Here is a 22,795-nt window from a genome sequence, read left to right as displayed (position 1 = left end):
TCAACGAGCCCCCAGTCACCCTCTCCCGAGGTACATGTTCCAGCGCACAAGTGAACCAGCTCCGTGCCCTGCACGAGAGCCTTTGCCATCCGGGGGTCACTCGTTTGTACCACCTCGTCAAAGCCCGCAATCTGCCCTACTCCGTCGAGGAAGTACGGACAGTCACCAGAGGCTGCCAGGTCTGTGCGGAGTGCAAGCCGCACTTCTACCGGCCAGATCGTGCGCACCTGGTGAAAGCGTCCCGTCCCTTTGAACGGCTCAGCGTGGACTTCAAAGGGCCCCTCCCCTCCACCGACCGCAACACCTACATCCTTAGTGTGGTCGATGAAGTCTCTAGGTTCCCATTCGCCATCCCATGCCCGAATATGACGTCTGCCAACGTCATCAAGGCCCTGGATTCCATTTTCGCCCTGTTGGGTTTCCCCGACTACATCCACAGTGACCGGGGATCCTCATTCATGAGCGATGAGCTGCGTCAGTTCCTGCTCAGCAGGGGTATCGCCTCCAGCAGGACGACCAGCTACAACCCCCGGGGAAACGGGCAGGTAGAGAGGGAGAACGGGACGGTATGGAGGGCCGTCCAGCTGGCCCTACGGTCCAGGAACCTCCCAGCCGCTCGCTGGCAGCAGGTCCTCCCTGACACGCTCCATTCCATTCGGTCGCTACTGTGCACCGCGACTAACCACACACCCCATGAACGTGTTTTTGCCTTCCCTAGGAAGTCTACATCCGGAGTGTCGCTCCCGACTTGGCTCACGACTCCGGCCCAGTCCTTCTCCGTAGGCATGTCCGGCACCACAAGGCGGAACCCCTGGTGGACAAAGTACGCCTGCTCCACGCCAACCCCCAGTATGCCTACGTGGAGTTCCCCGACGGCCGCCAGGACAAGGTCTCGCTCCGGGACCTGGCTCCCTCGGGTGCCAATCCCATGCCCACGCCCCTCTCCCCTCCCCCCGCGCCACCCTCCTTTTCCCCGGCGCCCCCATATTCGTCCCCACCAGGTCCATCCCTCGTTCCCCTGCCCACGCTGGAGGACATGGAAGATTCCGCTCGCTCCCGGAGTCATCCCGCCACTGGCCAGCACCAACACCTCCAGCACCTGCACCGTCGTCACCAACACCGCCTGTGCCGACGTCGCCACCACAGCTACGTCGCTCGCAACGGAACGTTCGACCGCCGCCGGACTCATTTTTTACAGGGGGTGAATGTGGTGATCCAACCACTGTATGTATGTGTGCTTGCAGTAGGGGGATGTATGGCTGTACCTGAATTACAGGTTTCTCCGGTAAGCCCCTGCCGGCTAGCTCCGCCCACAGGGAGCTGTATAAATATTCGTAAGTTTCACTGAGATGCCATTCTACAGCCGCCGCCGGAGGAATAGCATCTCACTGTAATAAAGCCTCTCTTGTACTTCACTCGAGACTTTGTGAACAATTGTTAGCGCCACAAAGATAAAGATAGATAGTTTTTTGAAGAATAAAGGGATTAAGGGTTGTGGTGTTCGGGCCAGAAAGTGGAGCTGAGTCCACAAAAGATCAGCCATGATCTCATTGAATGGCGGAGCAGGCTCGAGGGGCCAGATGGCCGACTCCTGCTCCTAGTTCTTATGTTCTTATGTCCAGTCCGTCAAGGAATCGCTTCATCTTCGAGTTCCGCTCCAGGGGCTCGGAGGTGTCCAGCTCCCGAAACGGTCTCGGTAATTTCTCCTGGCTTTCTGAGTGGTCTGCCATTTCTGTCCTTCACCCGTGCTATCTCCTCTCGTGGCTTCCTGCTTCCTCAGCTGGTGAGCCAGTGGGCAGCTGGCCTTGTCTCCGTCCTCATAGAAGGTCTCCCGTGTCTGGCGGAGTTGGTCAAATTCCATTTGTAGTTTTTTCCTCCCTGCGAGTAGTTCCACAGTCAGGGCCGTGGAGTATCGTCGATCCACATCCGCTATGGAGTCGATCACTTGTTGCCTCACTACCCTTTGCTCCTTGTCTCTGAGACCCCTGTACGCAGTAACTTTGGGCAGGTCATGGCAAAGGATGGGCAGCGCCTGCAGAGGGTAACAAGACCCTGCAGATCTATGAGGAGGAGCTGCACGTTAGCTGGATTGGCCACATTGCCTCTTAATTGGAAAATAGTTTTAAAATAAGAAAGAAGGATGAAACAGATGGAGATTTGTAAAGCGCAGAGTGGACCCGGGTCCAAACTTTCTGCTCCTGGCTGCCTGTCCCTTTAAGGCAGGGGCCACAGGGATTGGAGGGGAAGTTGTACACGTCAGTGAGAAGCACCAATCATAGGGGGACATCAGCTGGCCAGCCAATGGGGTGTCCAGGAGGAGCTGTCATGGGAAATCCCCCAAGTCTCAACAGTCTCTGGAAATAGACCAGAAACAGAAATAGAGGGACTTTCCACAGACACAGGGACAGACAGAGAGAGAGACAGGGACACAGACAGAGAGAGACAGGGAGAGGTACAGAGAGAGACAGACAGAGAGAGGTACAGAGAGAGACACAGAGAGAGAGACAGACACAGGGAGAGAGAGAGAGACAGACACAGGGAGAGAGAGACACAGAGACAGAGACGCAGAGAGACACAGAGAGAGAGAGACAGGGACAGAGACACAGAGAGACAGAGAGAGACAGGGACAGGTACAGAGAGAGATAGAGAGAGAGAGGCAAGGACAGAGATAGAGATTGAGACAGGCTAGAAACAAAAATAGAGGGACTTTCCACAGAGACAGGGACAGAGTTACAGGGATAGAGAGAGGCAGAGAGATAGGGAGACAGACAGAGCGATAGAGGGAGGGAGACAGAGACAGACACACAGGGAGGGAGACAGACAGAAAGAGAGATAGAGGGAGGGAGACAGACAGAGAGAGAGATAGAGGGAGGGAGACAGACAGAGAGAGAGATAGAGGGAGGGAGACACAGAGACGGGGAGGGAGACAGAGGGAGAGAGAGAACTTTGCAGTGCACAGAGACAGCAGGTTGTCAGTGGGGTGGGACACAGAGGGTCAGGGACAGGGGGTGAGAGTAGGGGACCCATCCGGCTGGGAGCGCAGTGAGGAGCAGCAGCCTCTCCAAGGGGCGCTCGGAGGGCGATCCAGCCCCATTGGAGCCCACAGCACCCGGACAGAGGTACTGATTCCCCAGGTAAGGTGTCCCTGGGGGGGGGGGGGGGGGGGGGGCTGTGTGTGTCTGTGTGTCCGTGTGTGTGTGTCCGTGTGTGTGTGTCCGTGTGTGTGTGTCTGTGTGTGTGTGTGTGTGTGTCTGTGTGTGTGTGTCTGTGTGTGTGTGTGTGTGTCTGCGTGTGTCTCTGTGTGTGTGTCCGTGTGTGTGTGTCCGTGTGTGTGTGTCTGTGTGTGTGTCTGCGTGTGTCTCTGTGTGTGTGTCTCTGTGTGTGTGTCTGTGTGTGTGTGTCCGTGTGTGTGTGTCTGTGTGTGTGTGTCTCTGTCTGTGTGTGTGTGTCTGTGTCTGTGTCTGTCTGTGTGTGTGTCTGTGTCTCTCTGTGTGTGTGTCTCTGTGTGTGTGTCTGTGTGTGTATGTCTGTGTCTCTGTGTGTGTGTGTGTCTGTGTGTGTGTGTGTGTCTGTGTGTGTGTGTGTCTCTGTGTGTGTGTCTGTGTGTCTGTGTGTGTGTGTGTGTCTGTGTGTGTGTGTGTCTCTGTGTGTGTGTCTGTGTGTGTGTCTGTGTGTGTATGTCTGTGTCTCTGTGTGTGTGTGTCTGTGTGTGTGTGTGTGTGTGTCTCTGTGTGTGTGTCTCTGTGTGTGTGTCTGTGTGTGTATGTCTGTGTCTCTGTGTGTGTGTGTCTGTGTGTGTGTGTGTGTGTGTCTCTGTGTGTGTGTCTCTGTGTGTGTGTCTGTGTGTGTGTCTCTGTGTGTGTGTCTGTGTGTATGTCTGTGTCTCTGTGTGTGTGTGTCTGTGTGTGTGTGTCTGTGTGTGTGTGTGTGTGTGTGTCTGTGTGTGTGTGTCTGTCTGTGTGTGTGTGTGTCTCTGTGTGTGTGTCTGTGTGTGTGTCTGTGTGTGTATGTCTGTGTGTGTGTGTGTGTCTGTGTGTGTGTGTGTGTCTCTGTGTGTGTGTGTCTGTGTGTGTGTCTCTGTGTGTGTGTCTGTGTGTGTATGTCTGTGTCTCTGTGTGTGTGTGTCTGTGTGTGTGTGTGTCTGTGTGTCTGTGTGTGTGTGTGTGTGTGTGTGTCTGTGTGTGTGTGTGTGTCTCTGTGTGTGTGTGTGTGTGTCTGTGTGTGTGTGTGTGTCTGTGTGTGTGTGTGTGTCTCTGTGTGTGTGTGTGTCTCTGTGTGTGTGTCTCTGTGTGTGTGTCTCTGTGTGTGTCTCTGTGTCTGTGTGTGTGTCTGGCTCTCCAGGGATATTTTAAATTGTCCTCCCCACAGTTGTGTTGCAGTAGACGGGGCGGAGCGCGGGACCCCGGGGTGACGGTGGGGACCCCGGGGTGGCGGTGGGGACCCCGGGGTGATGGTGGGGACCCCGGGGTGGCGGTGGGGACCCCGGGGTGATGGTGGGGACCCCGGGGTGGCGGTGGGGACCCCGGGGTGGTGGTGGGGACCCCGGGGTGGTGGTGGGGACCGGGGGGGGGGGGGGGGTGGTGGGACCCCGGGGCGGCGGTGGGGACCCCGGGGCGGAGCGCGGGACCCCGGGGCGGCGGTGGGGACCCCGGGGCGGAGCGCGGGGACCCCGGGGTGACGGTGGGGACCCCGGGGCGGAGCGCGGGACCCCGGGGCGGAGCTGGGGACCCCGGGGCGGAGCGCGGGACCCCGGGGTGACGGTGGGGACCCCGGGGCGGAGCGCGGGACCCCGGGGCGGAGCGCGGGACCCCGGGGTGACGGTGGGACCCCGGGGTGGTCAGAGCTCCGTCCCCTGTCACAGCCCATCCACAGGGAGCAGTTTAAGAATTTCCTTCCACTGTGCTCAGGTGGATCCTGGGGAAGGACAGTCTGGGATCATCCACCCGGGAGAGATTGGTAAATCGGGAATTTTACAGGGACAGGCGGGGTAACATGGGAATAGTGTTCTTCATGGGACGAGGAGAATCTTCAGAAGGAACAAACCTATCAGGGTGTGGGTGTGAGATCGCCTCCCGCACACTGGATTGGCTGGGTGCAGCGTGAGCACAGCAGTACCACCTTTGTTTAAAGACTGTGTCACCTAATAATGCAACATGTACTTTCTATACTAATGACCAGAACATGCAGTCATGTGTCAGCAAATTGTACACTGGAATTCCCCTAAATGCTTCAGCGTAATAGCAACATGGACCTGAGTCATATGGATCAGGAAGGACCAGCGTTAGTTCCCAGGCTGGGACAGATTGGCAATTCTCAGCCTGGATGCTGCGAGAGAACATTGACCTTACTCAGCCCTGTCAGTGAGGGTCAAATCATCCAATCCCGTTCTTCAGCCCTCGCTACATGCCTGGAACTGGCTGACCATTTGACAAGAACCCCACCTCGTCATACAAAGAACAAAGAAAAGTACGGCACAGGAACAGGCCCTTCGGCCCTCCAAGCCTGTGCTGACCATGCTGCCCGTCTGAACTAAAATCTTCTACATTTCCTGGGTCAGTATCCCTCTATTCCCATCCTATTCATGTATTTGTCAGGATGCCCCTTAAATGTCACTATCGTCCCTGCTTCCACTGTTTAGCTGTTTAGCACACTGGGCTAAATCGCTGGCTTTGAAAGCAGGCCAGCAGCACGGTTCGATTCCCGTACCAGCCTCCCCGGACAGGCGCCGGAATGTAGCGACTAGGGGCTTTTCACAGTAACTTCATTGAAGCCTACTCGTGACAATAAGCCATTTTCATTTTCATTTTTCATTTCCTCCAGCAGCGAGTTACAGGCGCCCACTACCCTCTGTGTAAAAAACTTGCCTCGTACATCTCCTCTAAACCTTGCCCCTCACACCTTAAACCTATGCCCCCTAGTAATTGACCCCTCTACCCTGGGGAAAAGCCTCTGACTATCCACTCTGTCTATGCCCCTCATAATTTTGTAGACCTCTATCAGGTCGCCCCTCAACCTCCGTCGTTATGTCTCCATTCTCAAAAAACCTGCCAACACTGAGCTTCCCTGGGTTAACACTGCTGTCTCAGAGTGCCAGGGACCCGGGTTAACACTGCTGTCTCACAGCGCCAGGGACCCGGGTTAGCACTGCTGCCTCACAGTGCCAGGGACCCGGGTTAACACAGCTGTCTCACAGCGCCAGGGACCCGGGTTAACACTGCTGTCTCACAGTGCCAGGGACCCGGGTTAACACTGCTGTCTCACAGTGCCAGGGACCCGGGTTAACACTGCTGTCTCACAGTGCCAGGGACCCGGGTTAACACGGCTGTCTCACAGTGCCAGGGACCCGGGTTAACACGGCTGTCTCACAGTGCCAGGGACCCGGGTTAACACTGCTGCCTCACAGTGCCAGGGACCCGGGTTAACACTGCTGTCTCACAGTGCCAGGGACCCGGGTTAACACGGCTGTCTCACAGTGCCAGGGACCCGGGTTAACACTGCTGTCTCACAGTGCCAGGGACCAGGGTTAACACTGCTGTCTCACAGTGCCAGGGACCTGGGTTAACACTGCTGTCTCACGGTGCCAGGGTCCCGGGTTAACACTGCTGCCTCACAGTGCCAGGGACCTGGATTAACACTGCTGCCTCACAGTGCCAGGGACCCGGGTTAACACTGCTGCCTCACAGTGCCAGGGACCCGGGTTAACACTGCTGCCTCACAGTGCCAGGGACCCGGGTTAACACTGCTGCCTCACAGTGCCAGGGACCCGGGTTAACACTGCTGTCTCACAGAGCCAGGGACCCGGGTTAACACTGCTGTCTCACAGTGCCAGGGACCTGGGTTAACACTGCTGCCTCACAGTGCCAGGGACCTGGGTTAACACTGCTGCCTCACAGTGCCAGGGACCCGGGTCAGCACTGCTGCCTCAGTGCCAGGGGACCCGGGTTAACACTGCTGTCTCACTGTGCCAGGGACCCGGGTTAACACTGCTGCCTCACAGTGCCAGGGACCCGGATTAGCACTGCTGCCTCACAGTGCCGGGGACCCGGATTAGCACTGCTGTCTCAGTGCCAGGGACCAGGGTTAACACTGCTGTCTCACAGTGCCAGGGACCCGGGTTAACACTGCTGTCTCCCAGTGCCAGGGACCCGGGTTAACACTGCTGCCTCACAGTGCCAGGGACCCGGATTAGCACTGCTGTCTCCCAGTGCCAGGGACCCGGGTTAGCACTGCTGTCTCACAATGCCAGGGACCCGGGTTAACACTGCTGCCTCACAGTGCCGGGGACCCGGATTAGCACTGCTGTCTCAGTGCCAGGGACCCGGATTAGCACTGCTGTTTCACAGTGCCAGGGACCAGGGTTAACACTGCTGTCTCAGTGCCAGGGACCAGGGTTAACACTGCTGCCTCACAGTCCCAGGGACGAGTGTGATCAGGTCTGCCAGAGCTAGCGTTGCTGCGTATCCTCACTGCAGAGGGAGCTAATGTCAGCTCTGTCCTCCCACCCAGATGCTATCCGACCTGCTGAGATTGTCCGGCATTTGCTGTGTTTGTTGCACGGTATAAATTGTTGAATTAGCAATGCTGTCGCTCAGGTCGGTGAGCAATCGCTCATAACCTGGAGCGGAATGTTCTGGGTGATAGTGAGATGGAGCTGACAATCCTGGATTGATAGATAATAAGTGGCGGTGCCCGCAGACACTGAATGAGTAGATAGCAGTGAACACAGGGATGGGTGTCCACGTTGAATACAAGAAGCAAGGAGATGGATGTTGAACAAATTGATTCAGATCGATAAGTTATTGAAAGCACGCTGATTGCTGCAAATAATTTTTTTTTTCCAAATTTTAGATTACCCAATTATTTTTTCCAATTAAGGGGCAATTTAGCGTGGCCAATCCACCTACTCTGCACATTTTTGGGTTGTGGGGGCGAAACCCACGCACACACGGGGAGAATGTGCAAACTCCAGATTGCTGCAAATAATGATCAATACGGCAAATGGGATTCGGAATGTGTGAAAAATCAAAATAAATTAATATCGCTCCAGTCATTCTGGGTGGTTTGACGTCCAAGTTAGGAAGGATTCATTAAAGTTTGGAGAAATATTGACTGATTGGTAAATCTAAATGTCAAAAATACTTAATTGGGTGAGAGATTTGGGACTTACTCAATGTGTGATATGAATGCAAATATTTGTTCCCTGTTGGAGAAACGGGAGATATTTCTGTTGGAGAAAGGCAGGGTCAGGGATATGATGGAAGGGTTTTCCATTATTTAAATTGGGAAAAATCCTCTATTTATCAGTAGCTGGAGGGAATATATTTAAGATCCTAACAAAATGACCCAGGAAACAGAGCGGGTTGATGTTGGCGTGGAGAGTTTGGGGGTTGATGTCGGCGTGGAGAGTTTGGGGGTTGATGTCGGCCTGGAGAGTTTGGGGGTTGATGTTGATGTGGAGAGTTTGGGGGTTGATGTTGACGTGGAGAGTTTGGGGGTTGATGTTGATGTGGAGAGTTTGGGGGTTGATGTTGACGTGGAGAGTTTGGGGGTTGATGTTGGCCTGGAGAGTTTGGGGGTTGATGTTGATGTGGAGAGTTTGGGGGTTGATGTTGATGTGGAGAGTTTGGGGGTTGATGTTGATGTGGAGAGTTTGGGGGTTGATGTTGGCATGGAGAGTTTGGGGGTTGATGTTGGCGTGGAGAGTTTGGGGGTTGATGTTGATGTGGAGAGTTTGGGGGTTGATGTGGAGAGTTTGGGGGTTGATGTTGATGTGGAGAGTTTGGGGGTTGATGTTGGTATGGAGAGTTTGGGGGCTGATGTTGATGTGGAGAGTTTGGGGGTTGATGTTGACGTGGAGAGTTTGGGGGTTGATGTTGATGTGGAGAGTTTGGGGGTTGATGTTGGCGTGGAGAGTTTGGGGGTTGATGTTGATGTGGAGTGTTTGGGGGTTGATGTTGATGTGGAGAGTTTGGGGTTGATGTTGGCTTGGAGAGATTGGGGGTTGATGTTGGCCTGGAGAGTTTGGGGGTTGATGTTGGCCTGGAGAGTTTGGGGGTTGATGTTGGCGTGGAGAGTTTGGGGGTTGATATTGATGTGGAGAGTTTGGGGGTTGATGTCGATGTGGAGAGTTTGGGGGTTGATGTTGGCGTGCAGAGTTTGGGGGTTGATGTTGATGTGGAGAGTTTGGGGGTTGAAGCTGATGTGGAGAGTTTGGGGGTTGATGTTGATGTGGAGAGTTTGGGGGTTGATGTTGACGTGGAGAGTTTGGGGGTTGATGTTGATGTGGAGAGTTTGGGGGCTGATGTTGATGTGGAGAGTTTGGGGTTGATGTTGATGTGGAGAGTTTGGGGGTTGATGTTGACGTGGGGAGTTTAGGGGTTGATGTTGATGTGGAGAGTTTGGGGGTTGATGTTGACGTGCAGAGTTTGGGGGTTTATGTTGACGTGGAGAGTTTGGGGGTTGATGTTGGCGTGGGGAGTTTGGGGGTTGATGTTGATGTGGAGAGTTTGGGGGTTGATGTCGGCCTGGAGAGTTTGGGGGTTGATGTTGGCCTGGAGAGTTTGGGGGTTGATGTTGATGTGGAGAGTTTGGGGGTTGATGTTGATGTGGAGAGTTTGGGGGTTGATGTTGGCCTGGAGAGTTTAGGGGCTGATGTTGATGTGGAGAGTTTGGGGGTTGACGTTGATGTGGAGAGTTTGGGGGTTGATGTTGGCGTGGAAAGTTTGGGGGTTGATGTTGGCGTGGAGAGTTTGGGGGTTGATGTTGATGTGGAGAGTTTGGGGGTTGATGTTGACGTGGAGAGTTTGGGGGTTGATGTTGATGTGGAGAGTTTGGGGGTTGATGTGGACGTGGAGAGTTTGGGGGTTGATGTTGGCGTGGAGAGTTTGGGGGTTGATGTGGAGTGGTTGGGGGTTGATGTTGATGTGGAGAGTTTGGGGGTTGATGTTGGCTTGGAGAGATTGGGGGTTGATGTTGGCCTGGAGAGTTTGGGGGTTGATGTTGGCGTGGAGAGTTTGGGGGTTGATATTGATGTGGAGATTTTGGGGGTTGATGTTGGCGTGGAGAGTTTGGGGGTTGATGTGGAGTGTTTGGGGGTTGATGTTGATGTGGAGAGTTTGGGGGTTGATGTTGGCTTGGAGAGATTGGGGGTTGATGTTGGCCTGGAGAGTTTGGGGTTGATGTTGGCGTGGAGAGTTTGGGGGTTGATATTGATGTGGAGAGTTTGGGGGTTGATGTTGATGCTGGAGAGTTTGGGGGTTGATGTTGGTGTGGAGAGTTTGGGGGTTGATGTTGGCTGTGGAGAGTTTGGGGGTTGATGTCGGCCTGGAGAGTTTGGGGGTTGATGTTGATGTGGAGAGTTTGGGGGTTGATGTTGATGTGGAGAGTTTGGGGGTTGATGTTGATGTGGAGAGTTTGGGGGTGATGTTGATGTGGAGAGTTTGGGGGTTGATGTTGATGTGGAGAGTTTGGGGGTTGATGTTGACGTGGAGAGTTTGGGGGCTGATGTTGATGTGGAGAGTTTGGGGGTTGATGTTGACGTGGAGAGTTTGGGGGTTGATGTTGACGTGGAGAGTTTGGGGGTTGATGTTGACGTGGGAGAGTTTGGGGGTTGATGTTGACGTGGAGAGTTTGGGGGTTGATGTTGGCCTGGAGAGTTTGGGGGTTGATGTTGATGTGGAGAGTTTGGGGGTTGATGTTGACGTGGAGAGTTTGGGGGTTGATGTTGATGTGGAGAGTTTGGGGGCTGATGTTGATGTGGAGAGTTTGGGGGTTGATGTTGATGTGGAGAGTTTGGGGGTTGATGTTGGCCTGGAGAGTTTGGGGGTTGATGTTGACCTGGAGAGTTTGGGGGTTGATGTTGATGTGGAGAGTTTGGGGGTGATGTTGATGTGGAGAGTTTGGGGGTTGACGTTGATGTGGAGAGTTTGGGGGTTGATAGTTGGCTGGAGAGTTTGGGGTTGATGTCAGCCTGGAGAGTTTGGGGGTTGATGTTGATGTGGAGAGTTTGGGGGTTGATGTTGAGCGTGGAGAGTTTGGGGGTTGACGTTGATCGTGGAGAGTTTGGGGGTTGATGTTGAGTGGGAGAGTTTGGGGGCTTGATGTTGACGTGGGAGAGTTTGGGGGTTGATGTTGATGTGGAGAGTTTGGGGGTTGATGTTGGCCTGGAGAGTTTAGGGGTTGATGTTGACGTGGAGAGTTTGGGGGTTGATGTTGGCATGGAGAGTTTGGGGGTTGATGTTGATGTGGAGAGTTTGGGGGTTGATGTTGGCCTGGAGAGTTTGGGGGCTGATGTTGATGTGGGGAGTTTGGGGGTTGATGTTGACGTGGGGAGTTTGGGGGTTGATGTTGACATGGGGAGTTTGGGGGTTGATGTTGACGTGGGGAGTTTGGGGGTTGATGTTGATGTGGAGAGTTTGGGGGTTGATGTTGGCCTGGAGAGTTTGGGGGCTGATGTCGGCCTGGAGAGTTTGGGGGTTGATGTTGATGTGGAGAGTTTGGTGGTTGATGTTGATGTGGAGAGGTTGGGGGTTGATGTTGATGTGGAGAGTTTGGGGGCTGATGTTGGCGTGGAGAGTTTGGGGGTTGATGTTGGCGTGGAGAGTTTGGGGGTTGATGTTGGCGTGGAGAGTTTGGGGGTTGATGTTGACGTGGAGAGTTTGGGGGTTGATGTTGACGTGGAGAGTTTGGGGGCTGATGTTGATGTGGAGAGTTTGGGGCTGATGTTGATGTGGAGAGTTTGGGGGCTGATGTTGATGTGGAGAGTTTGGGGGCTGATGTTGATGTGGAGAGTTTGGGGGCTGATGTTGATGTGGAGAGTTTGGGGGCTGATGTTGATGTGGAGAGTTTGGGGGTTGATGTTGGCATGTGGAGAGTTTGGGGGGTTGATGTTGATGTGGAGAGTTTGGGGGTTGATGTTGACGTGGAGAGTTTGGGGGTTGATGTTGATGTGGAGAGTTTGGGGGTTGATGTTGATGTGGAGAGTTTGGGGGCTGATGTTGACGTGGAGAGTTTGGGGGTTTATGTTGACGTGGGGAGTTTGGGGGTTGATGTTGACGTGCAGAGTTTGGGGGTTTATGTTGACGTGGGGAGTTTGGGGGTTGATGTTGATGTGGAGAGTTTGGGGGTTGATGTTGGCCTGGAGAGTTTGGGGGCTGATGTTGATGTGGAGAGTTTGGGGGTTGATGTTGGCCTGGAGAGTTTGGGGGCTGATGTTGATGTGGGGAGTTTGGGGGTTGATGTTGACGTGGGGAGTTTGGGGGTTGATGTTGACGTGGGGAGTTTGGGGGTTGATGTTGACGTGGGGAGTTTGGGGGTTGATGTTGATGTGGAGAGTTTGGGGGTTGATGTTGGCCTGGAGAGTTTGGGGGTTGATGTTGGCGTGGAGAGTTTGGGGGTTGATGTCGGCGTGGAAAGTTTGGGGGTTGATGTTGGCCTGGAGAGTTTGGGGGCTGATGTCGGCCTGGAGCGTTTGGGGGTTGATGTCGGCCTGGAGCGTTTGGGGGTTGATGTTGATGTGGAGAGTTTGGTGGTTGATGTTGATGTGGAGAGGTTGGGGGTTGATGTTGGCCTGGAGCGTTTGGGGGCTGATGTTGATGTGGAGAGTTTGGTGGTTGATGTTGATGTGGAGAGTTTGGGGGCTGATGTCGGCCTGGAGCGTTTGGGGGCTGATGTTGATGTGGAGAGTTTGGGGGTTGATGTTGATGTGGAGAGTTTGGTGGTTGATGTTGATGTGGAGAGTTTGTGGTTGATATTGACGTGGAGAGTTTGGGGGTTGATGTTGGCCTGGAGAGTTTGGGGGCTGATGTCGGCCTGGAGCGTTGGGGGTTGATGTTGATGTGGAGAGTTTGGGGGCTGATGTTGATGTGGAGAGTTTGGGGGTTGATGTTGACGTGGAGAGTTTGGGGGTTGATGTTGATGTGGAGAGTTTGGGGGTTGATGTTGATGTGGAGAGTTTGGGGGCTGATGTTGACGTGGAGAGTTTGGGGGCTGATGTTGGCCTGGAGAGTTTGGGGGTTTATGTTGACGTGGGGAGTTTGGGGGTTGATGTTGACGTGCAGAGTTTGGGGGTTTATGTTGACGTGGGGAGTTTGGGGGTTGATGTTGATGTGGAGAGTTTGGGGGTTTATGTTGACGTGGGGAGTTTGGGGGTTGATGTTGACGTGCAGAGTTTGGGGGGTTTATGTTGACGTGGGGAGTTTGGGGGTTGATGTTGATGTGGAGAGTTTGGGGGTTGATGTTGGCCTGGAGTGTTTGGGGCTGATGTTGATGTGGGGAGTTTGGGGGTTGATGTTGACGTGGGGAGTTTGGGGTTGATGTTGACGTGGGAAGTTTGGGGGTTGATGTTGACGTGGGGAGTTTGGGGGTTGATGTTGATGTGGAGAGTTTGGGGGTTGATGTTGGCCTGGAGAGTTTGGGGGTTGATGTTGGCCTGGAGAGTTTGGGGGTTGATGTCGGCGTGGAAAGTTTGGGGGTTGATGTTGGCATGGAGAGTTTGGGGGTTGATGTTGGCCTGGAGAGTTTGGGGGCTGATGTCGGCCTGGAGCGTTTGGGGTTGATGTTGGCCTGGAGAGTTTGGGGGTTGATGTCGGCGTGGAAAGTTTGGGGGTTGATGTTGGCCTGGAGAGTTTGGGGGCTGATGTCGGCCTGGAGCGTTTGGGGGTTGATGTCGGCCTGGAGCGTTGGGGGTTGATGTTGATGTGGAGAGGTTGGGGGTTGATGTTGGCCTGGAGCGTTTCGGGGCTGATGTTGATGTGGAGAGTTTGGTGGTTGATGTCGGCCTGGAGCGTTTGGGGGCTGATGTTGATGTGGAGAGTTTGGGGGTTGATGTTGATGTGGAGAGTTTGGGGGTTGATGTTGGCGTGGAGAGTTTGGGGGTTGATGTTGGCATGGAGAGTTTGGGGGTTGATGTTGGCCCTGGAGAGTTTGGGGGTTGATGTTGGCCTGGAGAGTTTGGGGGTTGATGTTGATGTGGAGAGTTTGGTGGTTGATGTTGATGTGGAGAGTTTGGGGGTTGATGTTGGCGTGGAGAGTTTGGGGGTTGATGTTGGCATGGAGAGTTTGGGGGTTGATGTTGGCATGGAGAGTTTGGGGGTTGATGTTGGCCTGGAGAGTTTGGGGGTTGATGTTGATGTGGAGAGTTTGGTGGTTGATGTTGATGTGGAGAGTTTGGGGGGTTGATGTTGGCGTGGAGAGTTTGGGGGTTGATGTTGGCATGGAGAGTTTGGGGGTTGATGTTGGCATGGAGAGTTTGGGGGTTGATGTTGGCATGGAGAGTTTTGGGTTTGATGTTGGCGTTATTGTGACACGGATTGCCCGAGCAGGGATGGGTACGGTTTGTCCTTACACCAGTTATCTGTTCAAGATGCTGTCAGAAATTCCAATGAAATGAAAGTGAAAATGAAAATTGCTTAGTGTCACGAGTAGGCTTCAATGAAGTTACTGTGAAAAGCCCCTAGTCGCCACATTCTGGTGCCTGTTCGGGGAGGCTGGTACGGGAATCGAACCGTGCTGCTGGCCTGCTTGGCCTGCTTTTAAAGCCAGCGATTTAGCCGAGTGAGCTAAACCAGCCCCTATGGGTTGTGGAATAAATCCTCCCGTAGCAGCAGGGATGATTGACAGGAAAACAATGCTGTCCACCAGTCACTGCCCATCATCCCACACAGCACACGGAACCACTGGAAGTGGCTAGTCAGTGCTCCGCGATTGGGCAGTGAGTGGGATGAATCAGTGTGAGCAGGGGTCAGTCATGGGCAGTACAGATCAGATCAGATGGCACGACAGTAATTGGACACGGCTCGCTGGGAGCTGCAGTGATCCAACTCTTCCACACCAATGCAAGCAAACTCCTCTTTTTTTTTTTTTTTAAATAATTTTTATTGAAAGAGTTTTTCCATACAGACATTTACCCCTACTAATTTTTAAATTATTTACAACACAATCCCTCTAGGCAAATGTCCCTCCCTCGCCCGCCCTCTCGCGCGCACCAGTCCTCCCCCCCCCCCCCCCCCCCCCAGGCGACCTTAACAACCAAGGCAGCCTACAGTTTCAGACATGAGCAGCGAGCAGGCTTGCCCGCGTTACAGTCGTGCGTGTCCCCCCACGACCCTTGCTGCCCCCCCCCTCCCCTCCCCCCCCCTCCCCCCCCCCCCCCCCCCCCCCCCCCCGGGTTGCTGCTGCCACGACCCCGAACGTCTATCTCTGATCTAAAAAGTCAAGGAAAGGTTGCCACCGCCTGGCGAATCCCTGTACCGACCCTCTCAGGGCAAATTTGATCCTTTCTAGCTGAATATAGCTAGCCATATCGTTAATCCAAGTTTCAACGCTTGGAGGCCTCGCGTCCTTCCATTGAATTAATATCCTTCGTCGAGCCACTAGGGACGCAAAGGCCAGTATTCCGGCCTCCCTAGCCTCCTGTACCCCCGGTTCTACCCCGACCCCAAAGATCGCAAGCCCCCATCCTGGTTTGACCCTGGACCCCACCACCTTCGACACCGTCCTTGCCACCCCCTTCCAGAACCCTTCCAGCACCGGACATGCCCAGAACATATGCACATGGTTCGCTGGGCTTCCCAGACATCTGACACACCTGTCCTCACCCCCAAAGAACCGGCTCATCCTTGTCCCCGTCATGTGAGCTCTATGCAGCACCTTAAATTGAATGAGGCTCAGTCTCGCACACGAGGAGGAAGAGTTGACCTTCTCCAGTGCATCCGCCCACGTCCCGTCTTCTATCTGCTCTCCCAGCTCCCCTTCCCACTTGGCTTTCAGCTCCTCCCCCGATGCTGCTTCCGCCTCCTGCATTATCTTGTAGATGTCTGATATCTTCCCCCCTCCGACCCAGACCCCCGAGAGCACCCTATCACTCGCCCCCTTACTGGGGAGCAGGGGAAACCCCTCCACCTGCCGCCTAGCAAATGCCTTCACTTGTAAATATCTGAACATGTTTCCCGGGGGGAGCTCAAACTTCTCCTCCAGCCCTCCCAGGCTCGCAAACCTCCCCTCTATAAACAGGTCCTTCAGCTGCCGTATGCCCACCCTGTACCAGCTCTGAAATCCCCCGTCGATGTTCCCCGGGATGAATCTATGGTTCCCTCTTATTGGCGCCGCCAACAGACCTCCCATTTCACCCCTATGTCGCCTCCACTGCCCCCATATCTTGAGGGTGGCCGCCACCACCGGGCTCGTGGTGTACCTCGTGGGGGGGAGCGGCCATGGTGCCGTTACTAGGGCCCCCAGGCTTGTGTTGCCACAGGACGCCCTCTCCATTCGTTTCCAAGCTGCCCCCTCCCCTTCCATCATCCACTTGCGCACCATTGACACATTTGCCGCCCAGTAGTACCCCGAGAGATTGGGCAGTGCCAGCCCTCCACTGTCCCTACTCCGCTCCAAAAAGACCCTCCTCACCCTTGGGGTGCCATGCGCCCACACGTAGCTCATGATGCTACTCGTCACCTTTTTGAAGAAGGCCCTAGGGAGGAAGATGGGCAAGCACTGAAATAAAAACAAGAACCTTGGGAGGACCGTCATTTTGATTGACTGCACCCTCCCCGCCAGCGACAACGGTACCATGTCCCACCTCTTAAACTCCTCCTCCATCTGTTCCACCAGCCTGGAAAAGTTCAACTTGTGGAGGGTCCCCCAGTTCCTTGCCACCTGCACCCCTAAGTACCTAAAGCTCTTTCCTGCTCGCTTGAAGGGGAGTCTCCCATACCCTCTCCCTGGTCCCCCGGGTGTATCACAAAAACCTCGCTTTTGCCCAAATTTAATTTGTACCCCGAAAAGTCCCCAAACTCTGCTAATAGTTCCATTATCTCCGGCATTCCCCCTTCTGGGTCTGCCACGTACAGCAGTAGATCATCCGCATACAGCGATACTCGATGTTCCTCCCCTCCCCTAGTCAGTCCTCTCCACCCCCCTGAACCCCTCAGTGCCATCGCCAACGGTTCAATCGCCAGTGCGAAAAGTAGGGGGGATAGGGGACATCCCTGCCTGGTCCCTCGGTGGAGCCCGAAATACTCCGACCTCCTCCCGTTTGTCACTACACTCGCCGTCGGGGCCGAGTAGAGCAACTTCACCCACTTAATAAACCCTTCCCCAAACCCAAACCGTTTCAACGTCTCCCACAGGTACTCCCACTCCACCCTATCGAATGCCTTCTCCGCGTCCAGCGCTACCACTATCTCAGCCTCCCCCTCCACTGCCGGCATCATAATTACATTCAGCAATCTCCGCACGTTCGTGTTGAGCTGCCGCCCCTTCACGAACCCCGTCTGGTCCTCATGGATTACCCCTGGCACACAATCCTCTATTCTAGCTGCCAGGATCTTTGCCAGCAACTTGGCATCCACGTTCAGAAGCGAGATAGGCCTGTAGGACCCGCACTGCACGGGGTCTTTATCCCGCTTCAATATCAGGGAGATCAGAGCCTGCGACATTGTCGGGGGCAGAACCCCCCCCTCTCGCGCCTCATTAAGGCTCGTACCAGTACCGGTCCCACCAAGTCCACATTTTTCTTATAGAATTCCACCGGGAACCCATCTGGCCCCGGCGCCTTCCCCGCTTGCATCTGACCTATTCCCTTGACTAGCTCCTCTAGCCCTATTGGCGCCCCCAGCCCTTCTACCAGCCCCTCCTGGACCCTTGGGAACCTCAATTTGTTTAGGAAGTCCTCCATTCCCCCTCTCCTTGTCGGCGGCTCAGACCGATACAACTCCTTGTAAAAATCCCTGAAGACCCCGTTCACTTCTTGCCCCTTCTGCACTACCTTCCCGCCCCTCTCCTTCACTCCCCCAATCTCCCTAGCCGCATCTCGTTTGCGAAGCTGGTGTGCCAGCATCCTGCTCGCCTTTTCCCCATACTCATAGACTGCGCCCTGTGCCCTTCTCCACTGCGTCTCTGCCTTCCTGGTGGTCAGCAGGTCGAACTTGACCTGCAGGCTGCGCCGTTCTTCCAGCAGCCCCTCCTCTGGTGCCTCCGCATATCTCCTATCCACTTCCAATAGCTCCCCCACCAGCCTCTCCCTCTCCTGCCTCTCCTTTCTTCTCTATGCGCCCTTATGGAGATCAGCTCTCCCCTGATCACTGCCTTCAGGGCCTCCCAGACCATCCCCACCTGCACCTCACCCGTGTCATTCAAGTCCAGATAGCTCTCAATGCTCTTCCGGACCCTTTTACACACCTCGTCGTCCGCTAACAGCCCCACATCCAGCCGCCACAGCGGGCGCTGGTCCCGCGCCTCCCCCATTTCCACATCCACCCAATGCGGTGCATGATCAGAGATCGCAATGGCCGAGTACTCAGCTTCCCGTACCCTCGGGATCAGCCCCCTGCTCAACACGAAGAAATCGATTCTGGAGTACACTCTATGGACGTGGGAGAAAAAGGAATACTCCCTCGCCCTCGGCCTACCAAACCTCCATGGGTCTACTCCTCCCATCTGCTCCATGTACCCCCTCAGCACTTCTGCCGCTGCCGGCCTCCTATTGGTCCTTGCGCTCGATCTGTCTAGCCCGGGGTCCAGCACTGTGTTAAAGTCCCCCCCCATGATCAAGCCCCCTGCCTCCAGTCCCGGAATGAGGCCCAATAGGCGCCTCATAAAACCCGCGTCATCCCAGTTCGGGGCATATACGTTGACCATCACCACTTTCTCCCCCTGCAGCTTACCCTTCACCATCACATACCTACCCTCCTTATCCGCCACCACCTCCTCCGCCACGAACGACACCCTCTTTCCCACCAGAATCGCCACCCCCCCGGTTCTTTGCGTCCAATCCAGAGTGGAACACCTGTCCCACCCACCCCCTTCTCAGGCGAACCTGGTCCACTACCTTCAAATGGGTCTCCTGTAACATTGCTACATCAGCCTTCAGTCCCTTCAGGTGTGAGAATACCCTTGATCTCTTGACCGGCCCATTCAACCCCCTCACGTTCCAAGTGATCAGCCGGGTCGCGGGACGACCCGCCCCCTTCCCCTGCCGATTAGCCATGTCCTGTTCCCTGCTCGCCCCGGGTCGACCCTCCCCTTCTGACCCGCTCCCCATGGCGATGTCCCCCCCCCCCCCACCTCTCCAGTCCTCCACTTCCCGTTTCTGGTCTTTTCAGCAGCAACCCGGTGTCCCTCCCTAACCCCCCTCCCCCCCCCCCAGGCTAGGACCCCTCCTAGCCGCGATGTACCCTCCATCGTACTCCCGTAAGTCAGCTGGTTCACGCTGACCCGGCTGCTCCTGCCCCACTCCGACTCCCCCCGGCTCGGGGGGGGGGCCTCCCCCCCCCTTGCCACTCCTCCCTGGCCCCGCTCCAGCGCGGGAAAGGTCGCCATTGCTAGCCACGCCCCGCACTCCTCCCCCCCCCCCCTCCTCTGCCCCGCGCGCGGGAAAACAGAGGAAAGCCCGCGCTTTCGCCCTGCCACACCCCACCCCGCCATCTTCAGTTCCACCCCCGTCCCCGTCCATGCCTGTAAAAGAACCCCCCCTAGGAGCCCATATCCCCGATCTGCTCTCCCCCCCGTCCCACCTCCCCAACTTAACATTATAAATAACAGATAAATAACAAATAACAATGTACTTAACAGTCGCCCTCTACCAAACAGCATAAATAACCATAAATAACCATAAATAACCACAATAACAATAACTAAGGGAAGTTGGCAAAGGGGGAAAAAACATCAGAAGAAAAACCACAGCAAGAGTTCAAAATCCAAACAAAGAATTCAGCTGAAAGTACCCGAGCGGCTACGGCCGCCAAGTATCCCTGGGTCTAATTCGAGTCCAGTTTCTCTTCCTGTACAAAGGCCCACGCCTCCTCTGGGGACTCAAAATAGTGGTGTTGGTTCCTGTAGGTGACCCACAAGCGCGCTGGCTGCAGCATTCCGAACCTGATCCGTTTTGCATGTAGCACCGCCTTCGTCCGGTTGTACCGGGCCCGCCGCTTTGCCACCTCCGCACTCCAGTCCTGGTAGACCCTCACCGTCGAATTCTCCCACTTGCTGCTCCTTTCCCTCTTGGCCCACTCCAGCACTCTCTCACGGTCGCTGAGTCGCTGGAACCGCACCAGCACCGCCCTCGGGGGCTCATTTGCTCTTGGCCTCCTAGCCATGACCCTGTAGGCCTCTTCCAGCTCCAGGGGCGAAGGGACGGCCCCTGCCCCCATCAGGGAGCTCAGCATTTCTGCTACATATCCCGGGAGGTCTGACCCCTCCAGGCCTTCTGCCAGGCCCAAGATCCTCAGGTTCTTCCGCCTCATTCGGGTATCCAGCTCCTCAAAACGGCTCTGCCATTTCAGGTGGAGTGCCTCGTGCACCTCTACCTTTCCCACGAGGACCGTGGCCTCCTCCTCCCTCACAGTCATCTCCTGTTGCAGCTCCCGAATCGACGCCTCTTGGGTCGCCTGGGCTCCCATCAGCCTGGTGGTCGTCGCATTCATTGACTCCAAGAGCTCCATTTTCAGCTCCGTAAAGAAGCGCAGGAGAGCGGCCTGCTGCTCCTCCGCCCATTTCCTCCATTCCTCGGGTGCTCCACCGGCCGCCATTTTGGTCTTCTTCCCCCGCTTTTTTTTGGGAGCTGCTGTTGCTTTCTTTACCACCCCACTCCGGGTACCGACCATAAAGTTGGTCTGGTTCTCTTCAGGGAGCCTTCCCCCACCGGGATTTGTCCTTACAGCGCCGTTGGGGCCCTCCAATCGGCCCGAAAACACCTTTGTAGCAGGAGCAGCCAAACGTGCGACTTAGCTGGTCATAGCCGCAACCGGAAGTCCAAACTCCTCTTTTTGTCAGCAATGCGATTTGACTTGAAGTAGACGCACCTTCCGAGCAGAGAATCATAAAATCTTGAGAATGAAGAGGGAGGCTATTGAGTCTGCAAACACCCTCCGATAGAGCAATCTACCTAGGCCCTCTGCCCCCCCCACTCCCATCCCCGTGACCCCACCCAACCTGCAGATCTTTGGACTGTGGGAGGAAACAGGAGCACCCGGAGGAAACCCACGCACACACACGGGGAGAAAGTGAAACATCGACACAGTCACCCAAGGCTGGAATAGAACCCAGCTCCCAAACGCTATGAGGCAGCAGTGCTAACCACTGTGCCACAGAAGCAACTTTATATCTAAACCCGTACTGTCCCTGTCATGGGAGTGTTTGATGGGGACAGTGTAGGAGGGAGCTTTACTCTGTATCTAACCCCGTGCTGTACCTGTCCTGGGAGAGTTTGATGGGGACAGTGTAGAGGGAGCTTTACTCTGTATCTAACCCCGTGCTGTACCTGTCCTGGGAGAGTTTGATGGAGACAGTGTGGAGGGAGCTTTACTCTGTATCTAACCCCGTGCGGTACCTGTCCTGGGAGTGTTTGATGGGGACAGTGTAGAGGGAGCTTTACTCTGTATCTAACCCCGTGCGGTACCTGTCCTGGGAGTGTTTGATGGGGACAGTGTAGAGGGAGCTTTACTCTGTATCTAACCCCGTGCTGTACCTGTCCTGGGAGTGTTTGATGGGGACAGTGTAGAGGGAGCTTTACTCTGTATCTAACCCCGTGCTGTACCTGTCCTGGGAGTGTTTGATGGGGACAGTGTTGAGGGAGCTTTACTCTGTATCTAACCCCATGCTGTACCTGTCCTGGGAGTGTTTGATGGGGACAGTGTAGAGGGAGCTTTACTCTGTATCTAACCCCGTGCTGTATCTGTCCTGGGAGTGTTTGATGGGGACAGTGTAGAGGGAGCTTTACTCTGTATCTAACCCCGTGCTGTACCTGTCCTGGGAGTGTTTGATGGTGACAGTGTAGAGGGAGCTTTACTCTGTATCTAGCCCCGTGCTGTACCTGTCCTGGGAGTGTTTGATGAGGACAGTGTAGAGGGAGCTTTACTCTGTATCTAACCCCGTGCTGTAGCTGTCCTGGGAGTGTTTGATGGGGACAGTGTAGAGGGAGCTTTACTCTGTATCTAACCCCGTGCTGTACCTTTCCTGGGAGTGTTTGATGGGGACAGTGTAGAGGGAGCTTTACTCTGTATCTAACCCCGTGCTGTACCTGTCCTGGGAGTGTTTGATACTGTTGCTGGATATCTGAAATTAGGAATAATTATTCTATTTTAAACACAACACCCTTGACCTTGACTTGAGCACCGAATTCAGGGTCGTGGCTGTCTCTTTTGATTTCTATAATCCACCCTAACTTCCTGTTTAATGTTTTCATGATCTGAACAAATTGTTCTAATAGTAAGATTTTGGCTCTGTTCGAAGTTCTGAATTAGTGCTGTGTCATTCTGAACAAATCTAATGTCAGACATCGGCCTGAGAAGGAAGTTAAAATACTCAATTAGATACGAGGGAAATTCCTGGTTCATTCCCGTCGGGTAAAACTCCTGCTACAAAAGGTGCAATAGATCAGTTAATCGGATCTAAGCAAAGAACACACACCCTGCCTCCAATATACACACACGCTCCCTCCAATATACACACACCCTGTCTCCAATATACACACACCCTGTCTCCAATATACACACACCCTGCCTCCAATATACACACACCCTGTCTCCAATATACACACACCCTCTCTCCAATATACACACACCCTGTCTCCAATATACACACACCCTGTCTCCAATATACACACACCCTGTCTCCAATATACACACACCCTGTCTCCAATATACACACACCCTGTCTCCAATATACACACACCCTGTCTCCAATATACACACACCCTGTCTCCAATATACACACACCCTGTCTCCAATATACACACACCCTGTCTCCAATATACACACACCCTGTCTCCAATATACACACACCCTCTCTCCAATATACA

General features: G+C 54.6%; 1 long non-coding RNA gene across 1 annotated transcript in view; it reads left to right on the top strand.

The window, feature by feature from the left end:
* Positions 1-2,924: 2,924 nt before the first annotated feature.
* Positions 2,925-22,795, top strand: part of LOC119956146 — a 32,413-nt gene continuing 12,542 nt past the window's right edge. Inside the window, exon 1 of the long non-coding RNA XR_005458591.1 lies at positions 2,925-3,134. This is a non-coding gene — a long non-coding RNA (uncharacterized LOC119956146). The remainder of the gene's footprint in view (positions 3,135-22,795) is intronic.

Source organism: Scyliorhinus canicula, chromosome 22 (assembly GCF_902713615.1).
Source record: "Scyliorhinus canicula chromosome 22, sScyCan1.1, whole genome shotgun sequence".
Taxonomy (NCBI): Eukaryota; Metazoa; Chordata; class Chondrichthyes; order Carcharhiniformes; family Scyliorhinidae; genus Scyliorhinus; species Scyliorhinus canicula.
This window is presented reverse-complemented; position numbering and strand designations above follow the sequence as displayed.